Below are 9,355 nucleotides of genomic sequence, written 5' to 3' on the forward strand. Positions count from 1 at the left end.
TATCATCTGCAAAGAGTGATAGTTTGACTTCTTCTTTGCCGATTTGGATGCCTTTAATTTCTTTTTGTTGTCTGATTGCTGAGGCTAGGACTTCTAGTACTATATTGAACAGCAGTGGTGATAACGGACATCCCTGCCGTGTTCCTGACCTTAGCGGAAAAGCTTTCAGTTTTTCTCCATTGAGAATGATATTTGCGGTGGGTTTTTCATAGATGGCTTTGATAATGTTGAGGTATGTGCCTTCTATCCCTACACTTTGAAGAGTTTTAATCAGGAAGGGATGCTGCACTTTGTCAAACGCTTTTTCAGCATCTATTGAGAGTATCATATGGTTCTTACTCTTTCTTTTATTAATGTATTGTATCACATTGATGGATTTGCGGATGTTGAACCAACCTTGCAGCCCTGGAATAAATCCCACTTGGTCGTGGTGAATAATCCTTTTAATGTACTGTTGGATCCTATTGGCCAGTATTTTGGTGAGAATTTTCGCATCTGTGTTCATCAAGGATATTGGTCTGTAATTCTCTTTTTTGGTGGGATCCTTGTCTGGTTTTGGGATCAAGGTGATGCTGGCCTCATAGAATGAGTTTGGAAGTTTTCCTTCCATTTCTATTTTTTGGAACAGTTTCAGGAGAATAGGAATTAATTCTTCTTTAAATGTTTGGTAGAATTCCCCTGGGAAGCCGTCTGGTCCTGGACTTTTGTTTGTTTGGAGATTTTTGATGACTGTTTCAATCTCCTTACTGGTTATGGGTCTGTTCAGGTTATCTATTTCTTCCTGGTTCAGTTGTGGTAGTTTATACATCTCTAGAAATGTATCCATTTCTTCCAGGTTGTCAAATTTGTTGCCATAGAGTTGCTCGTAGTATGTTCTTATAATTGTTTGTATTTCTTTGGTGTTGGTTGTGATCTCTCCTCTTTCATTCATGATTTTATTTATTTGCGTCCTTTCTCTTTTCTTTTTGATAAGTCTGGCCAGGGGCTTATCAATCTTATTAATTCTTTCAAAGAACCAGCTCCTAGTTTTGTTGATTTGTTCTATTGTTTTTTTAGTTTCTGTTTCATTGATTTCTGCTCTGATCTTTATGATTTCTCTTCTCCTGCTGGGTTTAGGCTTTCTTTGTTGTTCTCTCTCCAGCTCCTTTAGGTGTAGGGTTAGGTTGTGTATTTGAGACCTTTCTTGTTTCTTGAGAAAGGCTTGCACTGCTATATATTTTCCTCTCAGGACTGCCTTTGTTGTGTCCCACAGATTTTGAACTGTTGTGTTTTCATTATCATTTGTTTCCATGAATTTTTTCAATTCTTCTTTAATTTCCTGGTTGACCCATTCATTTTTTAGAAGGATGCTGTTTAGTCTCCATGTATTTGCGTTCTTTCCAAATTTCCTCTTGTGATTGAGTTCGAGCTTCAGAGCATTGTGGTCTGAAAATATGCAGGGAATGATCTCGATCTTTTGGTACCGATTGAGACCTGATTTATGACCCAGGATGTGGTCTATTCTGGAGAATGTTCCATGTGCACTAGAGAAGAATGTATATTCTGTTGCTTTGGGATGGAATGTTCTGAATATATCTGTGATGTCCATCTGGTCCAGTGTGTCATTTAAGGCCTTTATTTCCTTGTTGATCTTTTGCTTAGATGATCTGTCTATTTCAGTGAGGGGAGTGTTAAAGTCCCCTGCTATTATTGTATTACTGTCGATGTATTTCTTTGATTTTGTTATTAATTGGTTTATATAGTTGGCTGCTCCCATGTTAGGGGCATAGATATTTAAGATTGTTAGATCTTCTTGTTGGACAGACCCTTTGAGTATGATATAGTGTCCTTCCTCATCTCTTATTATAGTCTTTGGCTTAAAATCTAATTGATCTGATATAAGGATTGCCACCCCAGCTTTCTTCTGATGTCCATTAGCATGGTACATTGTTTTCCACCCCCTCACTTTAAATCTGGAGGTGTCTTCGGGTCTAAAATGAGTTTCTTGTAGGCAGCATATGGATGGGTTTTGTTTTTTTATCCATTCTGATACCCTGTGTCTTTTGATTGGGGCATTTAGCCCATTAACATTCAGGGTAACTATTGAGAGATATGAATTTAGTGCCATTGTATTGCCTGTAAGATGATTGTTACTGTATATTGTTTCTGTTTCTTTCTGATCTACTACTTTTAGGGTCTCTCTTTGCTTAGAGGACCCCTTTCAATATTTCCTGTAGAGCTGGTTTGGTGTTTGCAAATTCTTTCAGCTTTTGTTTGTCCTGGAAGCTCTTTATCTCTCCTTCTATTTTCAATGATAGCCTAGCCGGATATAGTATTCTTGGCTGCATGTTTTTCTCGTTTAGTGCTCTGAATATATCATGCCAGTTCTTTCTGGCCTGCCAGGTCTCTGTGGATAGGTCCGCTGCCAATCTAATGTTTTTACCCTTGTATGTTACAGACTTCTTTTCCCGGGCTGCTTTCAGGATTTTCTCTTTGTCGCTAAGACTTGTAAATTTTACTATCAGGTGACGAGGTGTGGACCTATTTTTATTGATTTTGAGGGGCGTTCTTAGCATCTCCTGGATTTTGATGTTTGTTCCCTTTGCCATATTAGGGAAAGTCTCTCCAATAATTGTCTCCAATATACCTTCTGCTCCCCTCTCTCTTTCTTCTTCTTCTGGAATCCCAATTATTCTAATGTTGTGTCATCTTATGGTGTCACTTATCTCTCGAATCCTCTCCTCGTGTTCCAGTAGTTGTTTGTCTCTCTTTTGCTCAGCTTCTTTATTCTCTGTCATTTGGTCTTCTATGTCACTAATTCTTTCTTCTGCCTCATTTATCCTGGCAGTGAGAGCTTCCATTTTTGATTGCACCTCATGAATAGCTTTTTTGATTTCAACTTGGTTAGATTTTAGTTCTTTTATTTCTCCAGAAAGGGCTTTTATCTCTCCGGAGAGGGTTTCTCTAATATCTTCTATGCCTTTTTCGAGCCCGGCTAGAACCTTGAGAATTGTCATTCTGAACTCTAGATCTGTCATGCTACATATGTCTGTATTGATTAGGTCTCCAGCCTTCGGTACGGCCTCTTGTTCTTTTTTTTGAGGTGAGTTTTTCCGCCTTGTCATTTTGTCCAGGTAGGATTTGCTTTCTCCTGCTGTGGAATTCCGCTGTTCTTGGTGACTGAAGTTGGTTTTGGATGGTTTCTTGTTGATCTTCTGGGGGAGGGGCCTGTTGTAGTGATTCTCAAGAGTCTTTGCCGCAGGCGGAATTGCACCGCCCTTGCCAGGGGCCGGGCTAAGTAATCCGCTCGGGTTCGCTTTCGGGAGCTTTTGTTCCCTGAGCGCTTTCCGTAGAGTTCCGGAGGACGGGAATGAAGATGGCGGCCTCCCAATCTCTCGGCCCAGAGGAGCCAAGAGCTTGGGGTTCCGCTCCTCAGTGCGCTCTCAGAGCAAAGCGCCCAATAGCCCCGCCTCCCTGGCTTGCAGTCGCGCCTCGAGGAAAGCAGTCAATTGTTGGAGCTGGAGAAAAGCGCCGGGTCGCTTTTGTCTCCGTGGCCTCCGGCCGCGCTCCGAGCCCACCCAGCCTGCGACCGGCACAAGGTAACCTGGGGCTTAGAGCTCACTCCTCGGCTTTGTCGCTATAGCCAGCTTCCCCGCTCTAATACCTGCGAGCTCTGCGGCACTCAGACACCCCCAGTCCTTCTGTGACCCCGCGGGTCCTGGGGTTATGCTGACCCCGCCTGGGTTTCCCCCCAGTTTAGCCTCTGGAGCGATGTCTCCCAGTGGAGCCGACTTTTAAAAGTCCCGATTTTGTGCTCCGTCGCTCCGCCGCTTGCCGGGTGCCGGCCCCTCCCCCCGGGGTCTATCTTCCCGTCGCTTTGGATTCACTTCTCCGCAGGTCCTACCTTTCAGAAAGTGATCGATTTTCTGTTTCTGGGATTGTTGCTCTTCTTCTCTTCGATTTCCCGTTGGATTTATAGGTGTTCACAATGGTTAGATAAGCTATCTAGCTGATCTCCTGCTACGCGATGTCGTCTCAGCCTGCTACTTCTCCGCCATCTTGACTCCTCCGGATGGCTTTATTTTTAACAGTTAAACTTTTATTCCCTCCAGAATCCAGTTGGTCTTTTAAGAAGTCTATAGCCATGTCCGTGAATTTATAGTACTTGGGCTTCTTTTGATGGCAAGTAACCAAAATCCACTCAAACTGGTTTGTTTATTTGTTTACTTTTAAAAATTTTACTTATTTGACACAGAGAGACACAGCCAGAGAGGGAACACAAGCAGGCGGAGTGGGAGAGGGAGAAGCAGGCTTCCCACCAAGCAGAGAGCCCGATAGGGGGCTCGATCCCAGGACCCTGGGATCATGACCTGAGCCGAAGGCAGAGGCTTTAATCCACTGAGCCACCCAGGCGCCCCAAGGCTGTCTTTTTTTTTTTTTTTTTTAATTATCTTTATGGCAAGCAGTCTTTATACATCTTAGGCAAAGAGACAACACATTTGTGAGGAATTGACAGGACAAAGAAAACTTGTCTTTGGGAGCTTAAATCAGGAAGAAGTTCCGAACAGAATTTAGGCTAAAGTAGTCAATTAGCAAATGATAACAAAGGTGGTGTGGGGCAGTCTCATCGGGTGGAGGCCAGCCACCCAGAGACAGGGGTGAAGGAATTCACCCCAGGCAGAACAAAGGAGACAGAAGTTTACTGAATAAACGTCAAAGAAGCAGAGAGTGGGTCAGCATGGGAGAGACTGTCTGCCAGGACAGGGTGGGGGCATGGGCTGTAGTTAAGGTGGGGGACTGAAGGAGAATGTACACAATTTTCCTTTTTTGGTAGCTGTGCCTGGTTGTAAGTAGCCCCTTGGTCAGCTAGGGCTTATGGATATTTTGAGGTGGGTCACCTGATAGGCCTGTTTGCCTTCAGCCCCGTAGTCACATGGGCCCTTCCAGCTCAGGTGTTTTTTGCTCCATTTGATTGCCTAAAAGTGGCCTATACAGCTGGGTTTTTTGTTTTGTTTTGTTTTTTAAGATTTTATTGATTTATTTGACAGAGATAGAGGCCACAAGTAGGCAGAGAGGCAGAGAGAGGAGGAAACAGGCTCCCCACGAAGGAGAGAGCCCGATGCGGGGCTCGATCCCAGGACCCCGAGATCATGACCCGAGCCGAAGGCAGAGGCTTTAGGCCACTGAGCCACCCAGGCACCCCACAGCTGGTTTATACAGCCTTCTCAGCTCTAAATTTCCTATCTCTGGTTATAAGGATGTTTCTTTACTTCTTGGTACAGGGAGGGTGCCTTTCACCTGGGTGATTTATTTCCTGCTTTCAGGGGGACAGAGACGATTCTGAGGGCCCTCCTGGCACAGACTGTTTTTTTTTTTTTTTTTAAATAGTTTTACTGAGCGGTGCCTGGGTGGCAGTCAGGTAAGCATCAGCCTTTTGCTCAGCTCATGATCCCAGGGTCCTGGGATCGGGAGCCTGTTTCTCCCTCTCCACCTATTTGCTGCTCCCCCTCCTTGGGCTCTCTATCTAGCTCTCTGTCAAATAAACAAATAAAATCTTAAAAATAAAATAGTTTTAGTTAGAAATAATCAGTATGCCATTGTGGTACATTGGGAGGTAGTCTGTCCAGGTCCCCTACAACATCTGTTAGCATGTCCAAGATGCAGAACACACACACCACCGAGCACTAGCACGGATGTGGAATACAAGAACTCTCATTCATTACTCCTGGGAATGAAAAGTAGTATAGACACCTAGGAAGATAATTTGGCAGTCTCTTATAAAATTAGACATACTTTACCATATGATCCTCCTGGTATCAGGAGGATGATAATGAAAACCAAAGATGATGAAAACTTACATCCACACAAAAACCTGCCCATGGATGTGTACACTAGCTTGATGCATAACTTGCCAAAGTTTGAAGCAACCAAGGTGTCCTTCAGTAGGTCAGGGGATAAACAAACTTTGGTACTTCCAGACTATGACATGTTACTCAGCAAAAAAAAAAAAAAAAAGAAAGAAAGAAAAGAAACGAGTTACCAACCTATGAAAAGACATGGAAGAACTAAATGAAAAGCCCATCTGAAAAGGCTATGTACAGTATTGATGAGGGAGCAGGAGGCTGGCTGAGGACAAAGCAAAAGCTGGCACCTTGCACCCCCTCTCCACCCGCTCCCCTCCCCTCGGTAATATATGTGACATTCCTCAGGCACCTCTAACTGCCCTAAAAGAGAAACAAATAGTTAACTTGCAGAGATCACAATCCTGCAAGGCAGGAGTCTCCCTTGGTTTACAAATGTCCTTGAGATTTACAACAAAGAAGTTACCTTATCAATAGCCCAATTTCCAGAGGCACAGAACTCAGTTCCTCAAGCCCTAACGTCATCCTCCCCTCCATAAAAACTGAAGGAGGCTGAGGTAGAAGGATAAGTAAATAAAGTTAAATTTCTTCTAAACCTAAATCTCACTAACAAGGACGCTTGATAGCAGGAATGCGACATTCCACCAGGAGACTCCCAATTGTATTTATGTTAGTGCCTCATTACAGGGAAAATGGCCTTGGCTTGATAGTAACCAGGACTTCAATATCCTGATAGTCTTCTTTACCCTGATAGCCCTTCTGAACACCCCCTTTGTCCTCACCTACCTAACTCCTGTGTATATAACCAGCCACTCCTCACATCCCTGGGGCAGCAGCTCTTCCTGCCCACGGGTCCTGTCCCCATGCTTTAATAAACCACCATTTTGCACCAAAGATGTCCCAAGAATTCTTTCTTGGTCATCGGCTCCGGACCTCACCCCACCGAAACTCACCTAGGTTCTAGGACTTCATCAGTATGATTCCAACTCTCTGACATTCCGGAAAAGGCAAACACGGCAAAAAGATCTGTGCTTGCTAGGGGTTGCACGGGAGGGAGGAATGAACAGGTGAAGCACAGAGGATTTTTAGGGCAGTGGAACTATTTTGTATACCGTAATGGTGGACTCATGTTATTGTACAGTTGTCTAAAGCCATAGACTGTACAATACCCAAGGTCAAACTTAATGTAAACTAAGGACTTCGGGTAATGGATCAATGTAGTTTTGCCTTTTTTTTTTTTTAAGATTTTATTTATTTATTTATCAGAGAGAGAGAGAGAGAGAGAGAGAGAGAGCACGTACAAGCAGGGGCAGCTACAGGCAGAAGGAGAAGCAGGCTCCCTGCTGAGCAAGGAGCCCCATGCTGGACTCAATTCCAGGACCCTGGGAGCATGACCTGAGCTGAAGGCAGATGCTTTACTGACTGAGCCACCCAGGTGCCCCTGATCAGTGTAGTTTATCAGTGGTAACAAACGCAGAACACTGGTGGGGGTTATTGGTATTAGGGGAGGCTGTATAGGCACAGGGGTCATATGGGAAATCTCTGTATGTTCTTTTCAGTTTTACTGTGAACCTAAAACTGCTCTAAAAATACTCTTTTTTGGGCACCTGGGTGGCTCAGTGGGTTAAGCCACTGCCTTCGGCTCAGGTCATGGTCTCAGGGTCCTGGGATCGAGTCCCACATCGGGGTCTCTGCTCAGTGGGGGGGCCTGCTTCCCTCTCTCTCTCTCTCTCTGTCTGCCTCTCTGCCTACTTGTGATCTCTGTCAAATAAATAATAATTTTAAAAAAATCTTAAAAAATACTCTTTTTTAACAAAATAAGGAAAGTTATTGTATGGGAAATAGGAATAGGTCTGGTTTCATATTTGACTGATCTAGAAGCTCAAGGATGACAACAAGCACTGTTTTCTTGTGTCTGCTCTGCCATTCATGTCATAAAGTGGCTGCCCGAATGCTTGGGGCGTCATACTTCTTCGTTCCTATTTAGTGGGAGAGAACATTCAGATCTGCAAGTATGTGACCTAAATCACATACTGTTCACTGAATGGAATGTTGAGATTGGCTTAAACCAAACAGGGATCATCATCATGGCTCTTGCATTCAGGGTGGAGTTAAAGTTCCCTGAAGCCCATAGCTGTGGCAAATGGATGATATCTGAATAAAGATCAGGAATTCTTATAAAAGGGAGAAGGGTGGTGTTTGCTGGGTAGGTACTTGACAATATCCTTGAGAGCAATGGAGGGCAGACCCATTATGGTATTGACGGCTTTTAGAAGTTAAGGCAAAAAAGGAAATTTTTTTAATTTAGAAAAAGAAAAGGGGATTAATAAGAGTTACGACTATTAATGGAACTAATTAAGGCATTTGGAGGTTGACTTTGAGAAAACTTGTGTTTTTAGATTTGAACAGAGAATTTGACGTTAGAAAATATGTTAGGAAACAAGAAATTAAGCACATAGCACTATTTCACTGCGAGATGAAAATTCTCCTTCAGTTTATCCTCAGTTCTCAAAATTGAATACGGATGAGAGAAAACACTATGGAAATAAGTCAAGAGAAGGGGATCATGGGAGGCTTTCCCCAAATATATATTGCTTATTTTGAGCTAAAGACACTGGAAAAGCAGTGTTATGCCCGAGTTTTCGCGTCTGAGAGACCACCAAGGAGCCAACACCGATGTAATCACATGAGGGTTTATTTGACAAGCTTAAGCTTGGGCCCAAGTATACCCGAGGCAGCAGAGTAGGGACTTGGACCCCGAGGCTAGTTAAGGCAGGGGTTTTTATGGGTCATTTCAAGAGGCTTGGGGCGGGGGAGGAGAAGTTTCACACTTTTCTGCAGTAAGCTGATTAGCTGTTGCCGGGGTGTTGCAGGGTGGGGTACTTTCTTAGAACTAAAGCAGGGTGGGGGTCCCTGGAACTAAAGTAAAGTAGGGGAAAGTTCAGCCCTTGGGCCTGAGATGGCTGTCAAAGCGAAGATGGCTGTACTTGCGCTAATGCTAACCCTGAGGTGGGATGGCCTTAATTTTCTCGGCCTGCACAAGCAGCAGGTGCAAGAAAGGCCCTCGTCCCCTCTTTCCCCTGAAACTCCTCGGTGAGAATCACCCTCCCTTAGCAGCGGGAAAGAAGCAGTCTGAATACCAGAGGCAGGACGCAAGGCTGAGAGAAGTCTGCACGAGATTTGATTAAAATACTTCTCCTTCTGGGATGCCTGGGTGGCTCAGTTGGTTAAGCGGCTGCCTTTGGCTCCGGTCATGATCCCAGCGTCCTGGGATCGAGTCCCACATCGGGCTCTTTGCTCAGCAGGGAGCCTGCTTCTCCCTCTGCCTCTGCCTGCCTCTCTGTCTGCCTGTGCTCACTCTCTCTGACAAATAAATAAATAAAATCTTTAAAAAAAAATAAAATACTTCTCCTTCTTTAGTTTCCTCATATATCTTACTTTTTCACAATTGGCACTCTGTTCAATCTTATGTGTAAGTTCTTAGGCTTTTGCCACTTCTTTGGGTCTTCCTTTTC

At 44.1% G+C, this 9,355-nt stretch overlaps 1 protein-coding gene across 2 annotated transcripts in view; it reads right to left on the reverse strand.

The window, feature by feature from the left end:
- LOC308345318 (acyl-coenzyme A thioesterase 1) overlaps positions 1–9,355 on the reverse strand; it is a 49,826-nt gene that overhangs the window by 35,079 nt on the left and 5,392 nt on the right. The window lies entirely within an intron of this gene.

This window comes from Martes martes (genome assembly GCF_963455335.1).
Source record: "Martes martes genome assembly, chromosome: 7".
In the NCBI taxonomy this organism is placed as follows: domain Eukaryota; kingdom Metazoa; phylum Chordata; class Mammalia; order Carnivora; family Mustelidae; genus Martes; species Martes martes.